The sequence below is a fragment of the Poecilia latipinna genome, unplaced genomic scaffold (genome assembly GCF_001443285.1).
Source record: "Poecilia latipinna isolate Pla-1442-1.1 unplaced genomic scaffold, P_latipinna-1.0 Scaffold421, whole genome shotgun sequence".
NCBI lineage: Eukaryota > Metazoa > Chordata > Actinopteri > Cyprinodontiformes > Poeciliidae > Poecilia > Poecilia latipinna.
The window spans coordinates 321,503-338,521 of record NW_015113037.1 but is presented as its reverse complement, the minus strand read 5'-3'; the positions used below and the strand labels follow the sequence as shown (position 1 = coordinate 338,521).

Sequence of the window (17,019 nt, the reverse complement as noted above, 5' to 3'; positions counted from 1 at the left end):
CATCATGCTTTAGGGCTTTTTTCTTTAGTTGGAGCTGGGGCCTTAGTCAACACGGTGAGAATTATGGACAATTATACACATAAAAAATGATTTGTCCCATGTTTTTATATCACACAATCCCAGTACTTTAACAAAATTATTTAACCTTTTACGTTTTATAGTCAAATGCAAGTGAAAAAACATGTTGTGCTTGAGTCAGCAACATAATTTGCCAAGGATCACTAACATAATTAGATTTATTTGATGTTGTACATAGCAGATATCAATATGCATAGGAATTTAAAAGCTTAATCAGGAAGGACTGAAATAAGTGAGATATTATTTTACCTCTGCAGAAGTTGCCTTGAAGGTCGCTGGTTATTACATAAACTTGCCGCACTGATGGTTTCCATACCAGTGCAGGTATTCAAATGCAGTCCGTTTAGCTGAGTTTTGAACCAGCAAAACTCAGCTGGTTCAAAGCTGAGTTTTGAACCAGCTGTCATGGCGTCCTCATGACATGGCGCCATGAGGACGCCATGTCTGGAGTCCTCATGGCTCCAGACAAAAAAAACAAACAAAAAAAAAACTGCTTCATCTCAAGAAAAGTGTACCTTCTTGACTAAAATAGCTATTAACTTCATGACTCAACCTCACATAAACTCATGAATATGCTCAAATACCCACCAGCATAAAAAGGTAACACTGCCGGCCTCCGGGACTCTGTCTGTCCTTAGGGAGGTTGAGCTCCTCAGGGAGTCACTGCAACACCACTGTCCCCATGGCAATATGCAAATACCCCGTATGATATTTCCCACCATGCAGCTCTCTGAAAGCCCTACAGACTCGTTCTGTTTCAATCTTTTTCTTCTTCTGTTTTGGAAGATTGTCATTTTAGCTTTCACACATTTTGACAAGGCTAATCAAAGTAGCATTATGTTCATAATCATAATGTTATTCTTTTTCTTTGACGGACAATTAAACATATTGGACGAGTAAAGGCTTTGCTAAGAAAATATTGTGAGTTTTGTATTTTGAATTTGAAAACTGTTTAGCAAATTAAGCAGTGCACCTATCGTGGTTTTCAAATGCAGTTTGCCTGCACGCGTTTTGTAGTAATATTGATCAAACTACTGCATTTATCACTCTAAAGGATAACATAACATCTGTTGTGAAGGAAATGCTAATTTCCATAGAAGTGGGTAGCTATTGCAGTCACTTGTTGTTTTCTCCAATCTGTCATTTGAAACCAAAACACATCCAAATATGGTCAAAAGTAGCAGTCAGTAGTGTGACAGCCTGCAGTGCAGCCAATTAAAGCAGCCAGCCAAGCAGGAATCAGTGGTCTTGCACAATGTGACACAGCTGAGTTTGTTGCCGTGCAAGGTTTCTTTGCCATGTGTGTAAAAGGCACCGGAGGCCGTGATGGATCCTCAGTCAGTGTACTTGCTGTCAGAGATGTGGGGATTTGCATCACACCTTTAGCGTTTTAAATGGGTGCACATATAATATAATATAATAAAAAAAAAAAAAAAACGAAATAAATGAAATGAGTAAATCAGGTCTCATGAAATGAAATGACAGGCAGGTTTAAACAGCGGGTGAGTGTGTGTGCTTCTTGCCACTAGCGTCAACATTAAACACCATCAGATTGAAGCCACCCTCCAGGGTAGCATCACTCAGCCAGGTATGCCAGTGTGTATGTGTGTGTGTTTTTCACTTGGTGAAACCTAAGTCTTTTATCTACTTTTCCATTTCTTCTGTTTTTTTTTTTGTTTATCTACAAATTTATTTATATATTTCTGGTGAAATGGTGTACAGAACACACACAGACTCCCCCTCAATCACACACACACACACACACACATGCACGCACATTGATCTATCAATGTATTGATGTGTGAGTGGATGTCAGTTTTTGTTTTTTTTCATTTTCCATCTCCCCCAATATTTTAATTATTTTCCTCAGTATAATCTCCTGCAGAGTTTTTTACACTTGAGTTACCTTGAGTGCTGTTTTCCTTTAGCAGAAGCAGTCAAATGCTGAAAGTTAGTTAGAAAAAAAAAGATGCTTTGACAGAATATCCTGATTGTCATGTGGGAAAGGTAGGAACTTATTTCACACACAGTCAGTATCCCTCAGTGTAGCTGTTCTTATTCAAACTCAAAACTTTTTTTTTTCTTGTTAACAGAGGTAATAAGATATTTAGGCTGCAAGGGAGTGAAAGTTCTTAATATTTATTTAAATACGTGTCTTCACAGCACGCCTTGCTTTTCTGTTGTCCAGCTGTTTCACTGTCGGCCACTGATCTCGTCCCTTACTGTTTTTCCCTTTGCACCGACACTATAGATGTATTACCTCTTACCTCTGTCTATGTCTCCACACTCTGTTTATTTCTCTCCTTACCTCTCTCTCCTCCCTCTCTCAGGACAGAAGGAGGATATGTCTCTTTTTCTCCATATTGACTTTCCCAGGTCAGGCTCCTCTTCTCCTATTAGGCCCAGCTAACTGATCAATATGTGGGCCCGGTGGGCTGCCATATGGACATGCAGGCAGGCGCACACAGTGGACTGTGTACTGGTCAACCACTATGCTCACTTACAAACAGTTGTAGCATGCATATCCCCTTATTCATTTAGCCTTTTTTTTTTTTTCTTTTTTTTTTACAGTGCAAAATCATTGATCATAGATAATCCTGTCAACTTCCAATTACTGATTTTATGAAGCTCTGATGTATTCGCCTTGATTTGAGAACATTTTGTTTATTCTCCGATATAAAAATGCATTTAAAAAGTTTGTATTGCTAAAAAACTATATTTCTCAAAATCAGACCAAAGTCACAAAGTTGCTTTTTTCTATTTGTGGGAATCTAATAATTTAATAAAAACCAGCAGGTTGTTATTTGACAGACATTTCTGTAGAAACGACGCCAAAACAAAAAGAATTATTTAACAATTTATAAATCTGAATCTCGTTGATTGTTTCTCTGTTAATTACATCGATACACACAACTCCTCCTTTTTCCCCTCAGTTTTTCCTCCCCTCTCCTCCCCTGCTGTTCCCATCTGGCAAGTTGTCATCTGTTATGCAGATGTCATCAGCGTGACATCTGCAGGGCTGCAACATGGATAAGCAGCTGCCAGAGATGATGCTACGGAGAGCAGAGGAGAACGGTAAAGAGAAGACAATGCTGGTGCAGAACGAGGAAGGAGGGGTGCCTTAGGAATTGCTGAAGGAAGGACGGTGACAACCAGCAACAGTTAGATGTTCAGCGGAGGGAGACCTGACTGCCTGTGTGTGTGCGCGTGCGTGTGTGTGTGCTGAAGTGTGCTTCTGTGAGAGCACTGGTGTGGGCATATGTGCATGCATGTGTGTGCATGGCAGCTTGCCAGGCAGTGCCATCTGGCTGCTTGACAGAGCTCCTCTCATTAACAGGGAGGTTAATTGCTGTGGCAGCACCCAGGCTGTGTTAAACACCACCCTGGGGACTTGGAGGCAACAGACTATCTACGTGTTGGTGTGTTTACAAGCTCTAACATGCAGATAGGAAACCCCAAAACTTGTTCTTCAACATAAAGGAGGGGGGGGGGGGGGGGGGCAGTAAAAGCGGCCGGTCACGTGAGGGGGGTGGCGCAAGGGACCTTTGTCCTTTGTGTAGGTGATCATGCATGCATGTCAGACTACATGTATGTTTATATTCTTCTTATGAATTATGCCTTGTTGCTGTAATGATGTAGAAAGAATTGGGTTTACAGAGCCAATGTCTATAGCCCTGAGGGCAAACGCATATACACACTCACACACACACACACGCATGCGCTTGGGGTGGGGGGAAGTGGTGGCAATTTGCATGTTATTACTGCATATTCATGACTAATTTGGTTAGCCTTGCTTAATAGGCCTGAGTGACAGCTTGAGAAATCGAGAGCTTGCTTTAATATCACACACGCTCACAGCGACACACACACATACGCACACGCATTCACTCACCCTACTCTGTCTGTCCACAAGCTAATCATAACAAAGCTTATTGCTTTAAACAGGAATCCTGTGTTCATTTGTTGGTTTGACATTGTGCCATTTGTTTAGTGCAACTGCTTATTGTATATAACAAAATTGTAAGTTCTATGGACTCGTTTATTACATGCATAATCATGACCTACAATAATATGCACACATATACTTGTGACAGACATGAATAAATTTGCATTTTGACATTTTTGCAGACAAAAAAATGGTGGCAATTTGCATTTCACTTGGCAAAAGAATTATTAAATGCTTCTGTGGAACTTTTTGATTTTACATGGATAATTCTCAATGATAATAAAGAGTTTTAAGGACATTAAATTCTTTTTTTTATGTAGCCCTGTTTGAAAATGATGGCTCTGCATTTCAGCTGCATCTAGTACAGCAATACATGTTCAATACACACAGTCAGTCTTAGTCCAATAAGGAAGAAAAAGTGAACTAAACTGATTTGTTTTTACATTTTAAGTCTATTTTCTGATGTATAATTTATTTTAGTTTCAGGCTATTTTCTACATAAAATTTGCATTGCCATGTATTTACTTTAAGCATATGAAAAACAAACGGCAAAAAATTTTGAGCAAACTGTCCTTTAATTCTGATGAGAAAATATGCCCTTAATTTGGGATACATAAATAGCAGCTTATCTGTTATACTGTTTGCTTAAGCAACAACTTTTGAAACGGTACTACCCAGCCCAGTAATAACTCAGAAAAGTGGCACTGAGGTACTGAGGTGGAATAAAAAAAAAAAAAAAAATTATCAAGTGGATTAAGAGTAGAGCACACATCTGCTCATTCTTTTATAGACACTAAAACAGACTTCTAATTTAAAGTCGGATTTTTCACGTTCTCCTTTGTGACTTATACTACATTTGACTGAAAAGTCTCGGCGCGCTCCATCTACTCACATGTCACTTTTGTCAAATCTTACCATTCCTTCTCTGCTTGGTGCAAAAGTGTAGACGCGCTTGATCAAATGTAAGTTTAACATTTTTTAATCTACACAAAGTTTCAGCAGAATAGCTGATCTCATGAGGCTGGTAAATATGAAATTATGTGTGTGTGTGTGTGTGTGTGTGTGTGTGTGTGTGTGTGTGAGCACTTTTTTTTGTGCTTGCGTGCGTGTTTGTGAATTTCTTCCACCCAGAAGTGGAAGATCTGTTTCTTCTCCTTCTCATTCCATCTTGGGTGTGTGACAGCTGTCACTAGTGAATCAGAAAGGTGTCTTGGGCAGAGCTAACAAATTTTCACCGTTGGGGAAACACACAACCTCACACGCAGACGCACTTCAAATGTAGCTGCTGCCGACTAGCACGGATTTAATCAGGCTCTGCACACGTTTTGTGCTTTAAAACAAAATGTATTTCATTCTAATGTACACAATGTACACTGTTCTCATTTTAGTTGTCATTTAGCAAGTCGAACGTATTGGGCAAATACGTTAAACCAACAATGTGCTCTTACGGCTTGTCTCCTCTTTCGGAATATTCTAAAAGAGACAGTTCAAGCTGCAGTGTACACATTCATTCCACATCTTATATTTTTCTTTTGAGAATCCTTTTCCATATGTACACTGATTAGACTTTGTCGCTCAAACCATAGAAATTGTTAGGAGTACTTTAACACAATTAAGAGCAGTGTGCTATACTATAAAAACAGAATATTGTATAGTTTGCACAAAGAGACATGTATTTCTGATTGTAGTATTAATATGTTTCTCTAATCTGTTAGGTGTGCTTGTCCCCTTCTTTGCCCTGTTTTGTTTGCCGTAGGTCTGGCATAGTGCTGCAGATGACCTCTAAATTTAAGCTGGAAGACGTGGTCATCCAGCTTCACGGCGCCGAAGTGGAAAGTAAGACGTCTTCCAACACACTCACGCAAAATGCTTATATAAACATAAACACAAACTACATAAACAAAAAAAAAAACCCAACAAAAAAAAAAAACCCTGCTATCTTAACAGAATTCTTTAGTGTTGCTCCAAAACTGACCACACTAGTAAATACCTAATTTAGGAGACTGTTTTTGCTGCATGCTTCTTGTTTAGAAGCCTGCCCGAGAAGTGGCAAAGCCTTTTTTTATGATATTGGTTTGGCAGCTGTGCTACGGGCGCTTCATGTGCAGCCAGATTTAACAGGAAACCGTGGCGTGTGTGATGAATTACCAGCATATCTCACAGCCCTGGGTAACAAACATGGCATTGCCGGCTGGGATTAAAAGGGAGAGTTTTTTACGGCCTTCCCACACCTCCTTACAGGGTGTCACTAAATTATACCCACTGCTGTTTTACTGTCTTCTGTGGCTTATGGTTAAAACACAAGCTAACTCACACTCGCAGGCCTGCAGAAATGAACACCCACAGTCATATGTGTTTGTGGTAAACCCAGGGTTGTTAGTTGTTTATGTGCATGGTTACCATTTATCTATGATGCATGTGAGTTGACTTATTTGTACTGTTGCTAATTGGCGGTTTGTGCAATTACAGAGCCTTAGAGCAGCAATTAAAGTATGCCGAGGTTGTTCTGTTAATGATATTTTCAGTATTTTTGTATTTTTTTTCCCCATTTTGCTTTTGCTTCATTTTGTTTCTGTTTGGATCTTAAATTGCACAAGCAATATCATAACCAAACAATCCTTTCACATTACATGTCCACGAGATGTTCTTTTCAATATTATCTCGGAAGACAAAAATACACATTTTAGGACCTTATTGGGTTTATAGAGTCTTGCAAGTATTGAGCCATATTAAACAGTTACATGCAAATAATAATGTGAGGAAATGTACTCTCCGTTATATATTGTGTATCTTCTTAGATGTATTTTTTGTATTATAGTATTTAAATTTTTTTTGCTGATATATACGTGTTTTATATGAACAACTGTTGCAGTTAGCTTTTACAAAGACATCAGTGTCTGTGTTTAGTCCTTTGAGAATTAGGATCTATAAGTTAACATTTCAAAAACTTCCCCTACATTTTTGAATCCATAGTATATTTTTGGGCATTCAGAGGAAAAAAAAAATAAAAAAGTCAGAAAATTCTGCAGAACCCGTAACGTTTGCTTAGTTTGACTCTTCTTCCCTCAGTAAGAGGGACCACACTGAAAAGTGTTGTTCTTGTAATCTGGCCATAATTACGCACGGTGTGCACAAACTGATTTTTGTCTTTTGGACTAGCCAGTCACCGGACTGGACAAATCAAGATGGGAATCGTCTGACTCAACTCAGCAGCTGATTTCTCAGTGCATGCCTAAAAAATAAAATGTTTCTCTTAAAAAAACAAACAAACAAACAAACAAACAAAAAAAACAACCCTGTTACATTTTAATAGCAGTAAGGCTGAGGGCAATGCCAAAGCTGGAAATGAGCGAGAAGTTGTTGCACCTGCAGAGGAAGTAGTTATTTACTCTGTTGTAACTGCATGAAGGTTATTGCTAAGAAATGACCACATGGCAAGCCAATCTAAGCTCTCCAAGCCGATTCTAAGAACAAAGAGATGCTCAAGGAGATGATGAAGTTAGAGCTGGGCAAAACATAAAATGAAACCAGAAAAGCAGAGGTAATGAAAAGGGAAGAAAAGTGAACGAGAGAGAGAAATGCATAAAGGGGAAGGGGAGAGAAGGACAAAGGGAGAGAAAGAAGAGAGTTGAGGAGAACTAAAATACCAAGATTCAAACTGTTAGAAAGTGGCAGAATAAGGCAACTGTTCTGGACTGTGAGGTAAATATATTACTGCTGTTAGTGACTAATTTATTTACCGAGCTACAAAGCAGTAGACAAAACTGTCTAAACTGGGTTAAAGAAAAAAACAAAAAAAAAAACAGGCATGCTATATTTTTGGCTTGCATACTTTAATTGTCTGGTGCGAGATAGTTCATTTATCATCTCAAAGAGCGTTAAGATTTGTACCTTCACTTTAAAGACCAAAACAACTTAATGCATATAAATATAGATTTTTGCCATGGACTGAAGTCAAAATATCACACTCTATAACATTCATGTATGATGAAAATAGTACTTTCACTAACGATGTGATCTACTCTCCTGAAAAAATTGTTCATTCCCCTTAACCTTTTTTTTTTTTATTTGATATATTTCTTCATATTACAACCACAAACCTCAAACCAACCTCGGGTTTTCTTCCAGGACAGTCCTGTACATAGTTCCATCTAACTTCCTATCAATTCTGACCGGCTTCCAGGGGCGTTGGAACCATTTGTAATGTGGGCTGGGAGGCACAGGGGGAGGACATTGGGAAGGGCAAGAATTGCTAATGCGCCGCTTCTCTCTCTGTCCTGTGTTGGTCATGGCATCTTGACTGGTCTGTCAAGGTTCTCATTTTAACTGCAGTTTGTGGAGTACTTTATTTTGGAAAAACATTAAATAAAATTTGGGAAAATATCAACTTCCACCACCATTCAAACTTCTTTCCAGCAAGGTCTCTGGAAAGAAGTTGACACAAGTCATGTTGGCCCGTTGGCAGAGCACACACACATATGCCTTAACACCAGTGTTACAGCGACACCCATGACGAATTACTATTCTGACGTACCATTTGAGCCACTTTGTGTTCATCTCATACATAAAATCACATTTGCAGTAAGAAAAACAAACAAACAAACAAAAAAAACTTATAGAGTATGAATGGCACACACTTATAATGTGTTTTCTCTTTTTGGAGAAGCCATATTTCGGTGTTTTATTTTGAATTCGAATGCATATATTTCCAATATGCTACATTTACACTAATCAAGAAGATTTTAATGGCTCCCTCTAGCTGTCCCAAAGACATCACCACAAATGGACATCCACACTCTCAAATTCGAAAGAGGGAAAAAAAAAAGAACATCACCTTAATTCAGACCTCAGACACTCTCCCTTCCTCCATCCCCACACCCCTACTTCCTTCCATCCTGCCATCTCGCCACAACTGCTCCAAATTAATCTGCAAAATATTGATTTGAGTACCAAGGGTGTGTGTGTGGAGGGAAGGGGTGGAGGGGGGCACAGGATTGCGGCCGCATATTAATACGAATGAGCCGTACTTCGTCTCTCCTCTATACTTTAAGATCCTCATATCTTCATAATTGATTAATGTTCCTTTGTGAAGTGGGGATGAATAATACATTAGTGGGCCTGCTGCACCCTCAGGCTGATGAGAAAATGTTTAATTTCAGTAAATGTAGCGCTCCTTCTTTCTGTCTCTCTCTTTCATTCCCCCCCCCCCAACCCCTCCTCTGCTTATTTGTGAGTGTTGAAGCCTGTTTGTGAATTTTCACTTGCAAGCTCGAGTGCTGTTGATTTGCTTTTTCTCGTGTTTACTGTCGGCCTTAAGCGCATGTTAAGCATCGCAAAGGCGAGCGTCTGCATTTGCAAACATGAATAAATAAATTGGTGGAATGAGCTCAGCATTGTTCTATTAAACGAAATACCTTCAAGAGCAGTTTCACTTTGCAAGCTGTTAGCCTTCGCAAAAGATCATCATCACTTTGGACAATTTTTTTTTTTTTTTTGCTCTTATTGCCATGATCTGCGCTGTAAACATCACTGCTGCATTATCAGTCGGCCCTCAGTGGGAGAAGTCAAACGTGCTAAACAGGATCATTTTTAGGAAGAGTCCTCCCCTAGGTCTTGGAAAGCAGTTGGGGAAATTTGCACGGATCATACGTAATGACTGGCACAGCCTGGTTCCACTCGGTTCATCTGGTTAACAGCTTTAATTATGCCATACGGAGGCTTAATGATTGTGACGAGGGCGTTTTAGAAGCTGCAATGAAGCAAGCTTGGTGTGTGTTTTGTAGTGGGCGTCTGGCACCTGATGAGCATCCAAGTGTGTGGGGAAAGATAAACGATGAGGTGAACAAACACGTCGACACCCCCAGGTCTAACTCCATGTCGATTCAGCTTCGCTTCGTTTTCATTTTGAACTTTTGCCAGGGACCACGCAAGTCTGTGTAGAGCTCCGTAATACACACAGAGAGCTAATTGAATAAATATCACTTATCCGTTAACAAGGATCCTAATTAGTTATGCTAATCAGTCTAGATAACCCAATTAACCCCATGGAGTGCATCAGAGAGGTCTCCTCTTTGTGCCTATAAGTGGGTGTGGATTTCTATGCCTGAGAGCATATTAGAGGCACTTAAGAAAGCATGTTTGCCTAATTAGTTTTTAATGACAAAGACGAGCTTTTTCATGTAACAGCTGTTCTGCTGATGAATGCATAGTAAGGAGCTTTTCCCCTCTGAAAGAAGTGAGGTGTGCGGAATGCGTTCTTACCGTCGCACCCAGAAATCTGTGAATAGCTGCACTTTACGCATATTTCTGCCTGCCCTCTGCCAGTCTCTCTGCTGGTTAGCTCGACGCAGATATGTATATTTTCACAACTATTACGGTATTTTAAACAGAGTGTGTATTAGTTCAGAGAATGTCTGCCTGCTCCATTAGTTTATGTCTTTGGAAATACGATTTGGCCTCAAGTTCTCTCCGTTTATTTAAACCCTTCAGTCAGCGTTCCCCTCCTAATAGTGAGCCGTGTTTCCTCTCGTTTAGCTCCGCCACTCATTATCTGGGCCATGTGGAGAAGACATTGTTTAGAGAGGAGAGCGAGAGAGGTGGTGGGGGCTGGCGAGAGGTGGGTGGGGGTGCTTGGAGAGGGACAAAGAGGGGGGAAAATGATTAAAAATGAGAGGAAACCAGACAAAGAAAAAGACAGAAGGACTTAATGCGTGACTGAAAGAGAAAGAATTTAGATTGTCTTTGAACCTGACTACAGCTGCTTTTGCTGCTAATGAATGGGGAGGAGAAGGAGGGGAGGAAGACACTCAGACAAGACCGTCTTTGTTGTGCCTGTGCCAGAGACACAGTGAGAATGCAACAGATTCATGTCTTACAGGAAGTCTCCCAGATTTGGGGTGTTGGAAGCTGCCTAATCCAAATCAAAACCAAACTGTGGCTTCTTTTTATTTATGGGCCTAACTACTGAGTTCACTCGTCTGTATGGGATGTGCATACATTTGAAAGAATTAGACATGCAGTTGATAATCAGTTTTGTGCTTCGGAAGGATATTCATATACTTTGAACTTATCCACATTTTGTCAAATTCAGACAAAATTTGGCCAATGTCTTACTTATTAGGATTTTCCATAATGTATAAAACACTAACCCATAATAATAAAGTTGAGAAAAATTGTTGCACAGTTTTTTTTTTTTTTTTTCAAACCTAAAATGTGTGGCATGCACTTGTGGTGAATTCACATCCACAAACCATATGTTACCAATTTCATCTAGGTCTAGACTTTGACTGGGCCACTCTGACACATGACTATGGTTGGATCTAAGCTATTCTGTAGCTCAAGGTAGCTCTCCTGGTGTAAAGCGACATTTCTGTGTGTTTTCATTTTTATTTTGAAATCTGCTGTCAGGTGAATGACCACATCTTTTGCGCTTGTGCCATACTGCAGTGATGTTGTTGTTTCATACTTTAACACCATTATTTTATCATGCTGCTACTAAATTTAGTTGGTGTATATTCCCATCTTTTGCCTAAGTCTATTTATCAGTTTCAAAATCACAATAAATAAATGCCATATAATATTCTTACATTTAATACTGGACATTGTACTTTGGCAACAACAGGAATAGGTTTTTTTTTTCTATTCCATATGAAAGTAGTTTGGCAATTTAATAAATTTTTTGTTTAATATATGCAAGATAATGCCATGATTCTGTGTTATTATGGTTAGGACTTGTTCATATATTTAATCCTAATGTTTAGCAGCATTTCTGTGGATAGCCTTAAAGTGAATTAGAGGACAAAGAAGTTGCAGCACTCTTTATCCATTCTCAGTGATGGGTCATTCCTCTCTTACTGACATGCTAATGAATTTTTGAGGGTGAGCTTAACTGCTGCTTCAATGTCCAAAGCATGCACAGCACCTGACCCAAGACGCTGCTTTGTGCACCGTAGGCCTAAAACGGTTTAGATGCTAATATTAGCTCATGCTCACATCAGCTGAGTCATCTCCTCTTTGTCCTTGGCTTATTAACTGATTTAGGAATGATTAGATCAGTCCTGCAAGAGCATACACTGGCACACTCACTTGCAAAATTTGAATATCAAAATGGAACTGCCTAACCAGTAAAAACTAGATTAATTCAGAATGTTTGCATCAAGGTGTAGGTGAAACAGATGACTATGCATATTTTTAATGCAGCTTGCAGGATTTAAAGCCATTTATGACATTAAGTATGGCTCATGTTATGCAAACACATCTTGCAAGTCAAAGTCACTTTAGTTGAGAATATGTGATGCTCTTTTTTTCCCATCTTTGGCTTGATATAGCTTCATGGGATAATTTGCATAGGTATTGATTTTGCACTTTGTTAGATGGAGTTTTAGAGAGGTACTTTGCATGTACCTCATGCCAGAGTATCAAAATGATAATGGGTAGATGTTTTGCGACAGGACAGTATTTTTGCTGTGATGTTCTTTTCATCACATGGTACAGACATGCCTTAGATATGTTAATAAGAGGAGATTAAAATATTTGTGTTTTTTTTTTAAACAAGGATTTATTGCATTTTCATTTGATTGAATGGCCTTTTGTCTAGCACTGACGGGGTTAATCAAACACATTAAACGTCACTCTACTTCCAATTTAAGGCGCCAGGCACGTTTTCCTCTTTTGCTACCAGGTTGAATGTCCTGATAACCTGACAGCATGAAGGCAATGTACACTTTGCATTGAAACCTCCCACATCCCCTCTCCTTTATTTGAAGAATAATTTCTTTCACATCGTAGTTGCGGCTGATGTGAGTGCATTGCACTCCTGTTCCTTCTCATTTGAACGTGTTGCTCACTTCTGCTTCAAGCTGTTTGATCAGCTCCAAACATGATGTTACAATTTGACATACTTGTCTTGGCAAATAAGAGAAAGTTGTTTTGGTGTCTGTATGATTTAGTCAGCCTATGTAAAATGTGTGTGCTTGCGTGTCCTTCTGCACAGGACTGAGCGTTTCTACCTCTCTCTCTTTCTGTGTGTGTGTGCGCGAGTGTCTTTGTGTGTCCGTAAGTCTGACAGTTTCCTCACGAGATGTTAATTCCTCCCCTCCCTGTTGTTGCCATGCTTCCACCAGCAGTATCTGCACCAGGGAGACGAAGACATATTGGTGTTAATGAAAAGCCCTCCTAAACTATCCTCCCCGCATGAATGTTTAAACATGCTTGTCATAACATTCATTCGCTCACACATGACAGCTAGCATCTGCAGCTGCCTTGCTCGCCCTCAATATTTTATTATAGCATCTCCCCTAACCCCACACTAGCACAATGGCTGTGTGTTGGCCAACTGAATTGTAATGACTCAAAGCTGGCTGTGTTCAGACCCGCTGACAGCACAGGCCATACATAATGAATTCGGAGACACCACAGGTCTCATAATCCACATTTAGTCCGTCTTAAATATATAAAAGGGGGTAGGGGAGGGGAGGCTAAATGAGGGGTGGGTTGTTGTGGAGCAAAAACAAAAATGCTGAACAGATGAAAGCAGACAAGCAATTTGGACTCTGAGAAATGATAAATAGAAGGAAAATAATAATAATAAAAAAAAACCATAAATATCGCTAATAAAAAATGTCCATGTACAGCAGGGATGCCCAAAGTCGGTCCTCGAGCCGGCATCCTGCATGTTTTAGTTTTCTCCCTGGTGGTAGTAACAACCTCCTCAGCAAGTCAATGTTCTCCTTAGGCCTTCTACCGAGCCATCATTTGATGCAGGTGTGCTAAACCAGGGAGAGAACTAAAACATGCCGGACGCCGGCCCTCGAGGACCGACTTTGGGCACCCCTGATGTACAGTTTGCTAATCAGAAACCCCACAATGCTCTAGGTCAGCTTTTGTGACCTTGGTGGTTTTGACAGAGAGGATTCACCATGGTAACGGTTGGTGTAAAACCCTTAATACAGCTCTGCACCCCTCATCACTCATCAGCCTTCCTTACTACATCTTTACCAATTTGATTGGATACACAACTGAAATGTCATGCCTCAGGAAAATGCATACAGAACCACGAGAGCTTTCCCGACTGCAGGAGCGAAAGCAGAGACCAGAGCATTAAACAGACATTGGTAGGTTATTTGGCGGAGCTTTGAAGCTGTGTTTCAGAGCATTATTATATGTGCTTCAGTATTAGTTTTTTTATCTGAAAAGTACACAAACGGTTTGGTGTTACGTGGTGTATATGCCACTTTCTGTTCTGTAAGTTTGTAGTACCTCACATCAGCTTCATATGTACTTCCTTGTATTTTATTTGGATTGTGTGCCATGTACAACCACAGTGCAGCTTACTATTGAAAGTGGAAGGCATATATATTTTTTTTTTCTTTTTTTTTTTTCTACTCACCCCATCCTTCTCCCTCAACCAGTCGCACAAATGCATGGCACACTTTCCAGATACTTTTTAATAAAAAACGAAAATCAGTACTTATGTATATTCTTTTTTTTTTCCTGATCATAACTATCCACAACGTTTTGCTGAACTTTCACATACAATTCCAATTAAATTATTTGTAGATTGTGTATTAATGTGAAAAAAAAAAGTTTAAGGAGGGTGCTGTTGCTTTTTCAGAGAAAAGCATACACCTCTCACTTCCTGTCCAATCCCTTCCACTCATTTAACTTGAAAGTTAAAATCAAATCCAGGTTTGACCGTCTTGTTTTATTGCACTTTTAGTAAAAGAAGCAAAATAGAATTAACTAAAACAAAACAGAAAAATAATAACGCAACATAAATAATTTGTCTGTCACTATAATCACCAGGACTTCCAATCTCTGTGTCACAGCAGATCTTGGGTCCTGGGTCATTTATCCCATGTTGTGTGAGCAGCTCAGCTCAGAGCAGCACTTATCTGTGTGGGTCTCTAGCTTCTGCTGATCTGCATAAGTGACTGTGCCACACATAAAGCTCCTTCTAAATCAGTGTTAAAGCCTTGATAATAGACCTCACTGACCAATTGATTGGCCTTCATATGTTTACAGCTCACTTTAATTGCCTCAAAAATACAATTTATCAGCCGAGTGTGTTCCCGGATGCATGGATGTGTGCGTGTGCACGCGTACGCGTGCCTCTACAATCGACAAAAAAAAGTCTATTGATTTATCAGCATCTGGATTTGTCCTGTTCACCATACATAAAACCCCTGCATATGTGCTGTTCAAAATGGGAAATGGCCCCATCGATTCCCTTAAGTTGGAGCCCAAATGCTAAAGATTTTTGGATAAGCTTTCTCATTACTTAAGCTGAAATCAATAGGGGGGAGCATGGGTCTAATGAATGAACGGGCCACAGATCAGATGGGGTGTGCTCATCCCTGGCCTGTCCTGGTCGATCTGTGTTTGTGCGTGTTCAACTGCGTGCACACGCGTGTGTGTGTCTGCGTGTGTGAGAGAGAGAGAGAGTGAGAGAATGAGAGAGAGCAGGGCAGAGTGAAACTAAAAATGACTCTTTGTACATCACAAGGCATTTTCTTTCATGCTCACTACAGGGGATCATTTTGCGATGGGATTACATCAGCTGCAGTACCAGTGAATTGTCGGCCCACACCGGTTTACAAAGTACGCTTTCAATCTCCATAGACTGGTGGACAAATGACCTTTCAGTTTGCTCGCAGAACAGCAGGTAGATTGAGATAACGGACTTACACCTGAAAACATTATTAGCGTCGTCAGAATATGTTGGAATTCAACCGAGTAAAGTTTCATTGCATGTCCATTCTATCCGTCTCGTGTATTCCTTGATGCTAATCCCTTCAGGTAGGGGCACTGCGTAAAATCAACATCATGTGATGACGTTATATAATGTTATTCCCTCATCAGGAACATACCTGAAGTGTTGCTTTGATTCTGTCATGCAAATTTGAGAAATTCTGGAATCGCCTTGGAGATGTAGTCCCCTGCTGACACCGAGCTCTGCAGGGCCCTGCAGTCTCTCCCATTGACACCCAATGATAATATTTCATGTCATACTGTTGTACACATTGTTTATGGCCTGGACGGACACTCCATGCATTTATGATCAGTGTGGGTTAGTAAGACAATTAAGATAGTGTAATTGCCATTGTTTTATTTCCCCTCACTCCTACTCCCTCTTTTTCCAAAGTCTCCTGACATAAATGTAGCTGAAAAATATGACACAAGTAATGAGAAAGAAATGCTGTGCTTACTTCACATTAACCCAGATGTGTCCTCCTTTACATGTGCAACTTATACATATGTAAATGATTTAGAATTTCAAAAACATATCCAGCACTGATCCACAGTATCCAAAACCAAAATCTAAATCAGACATATTGCTGCATCGGAATGCAATATGTAGCACAAGTGGTTATGCCTTCTAACCTGATTTAGCACACACACTCGCACACAGAACCAACCACAGCCCCTTTGGCTGACTTTTTGGTTTTTCCACTTTCCGTTCTTTCCACTCCTTTGAAAAAGGCAAATCAACATGAAGTGGCGTTTCTCTACAAAACTGTCTTTGACCAAATCTGCAGAGAAGGCCTTTCAGAGTGCATTGACCAGAAAACTGCAAACATTCAACAGTGTGGCTTGCCCGACTCAGGGAATATGCTCTGTTAATTGGCTACAGCTCACACTGAGACAAGTTATTTCATCAACTGAACACTCAAATGTCACTAAGGAAGTCTTAACATTTTTGCTGACATGTATTTTGTGTGAATAAAATACTGTAATTAACAAAAATTGCATCACTGTTACATGTGTGTTACTTGAGCTATGAATGTAAAAACTAAAAACAATAAGATTCACATGTCAGCCACACCAAAATGAGAAGAACCGATACAACCGTCAGTAACCATCCGTATTTTGCAAAAGTAAACTCCGTCTGCCTTCCTGCGATTCTTCTCTAAGGTGTTGCGGCTTTTTAACTCATAAATATGGAAGTCAAAAGATGATGAGATTCACAGACAAGAAAGGAATCAAAATCTATTGTA

The 17,019-nt window shown here is 39.8% G+C and overlaps 1 long non-coding RNA gene across 2 annotated transcripts in view; it reads left to right on the top strand.

Moving 5' to 3' along the window:
- The first annotated feature begins 5,785 nt into the window (after positions 1–5,785).
- Positions 5,786–17,019, top strand: part of LOC106950791 (uncharacterized) — a 94,827-nt gene continuing 83,593 nt past the window's right edge. For both annotated transcript variants that reach the window (XR_001425685.1, XR_001425684.1), the window contains exon 1: positions 5,786–5,860. This is a non-coding gene — a long non-coding RNA (uncharacterized LOC106950791). The remainder of the gene's footprint in view (positions 5,861–17,019) is intronic.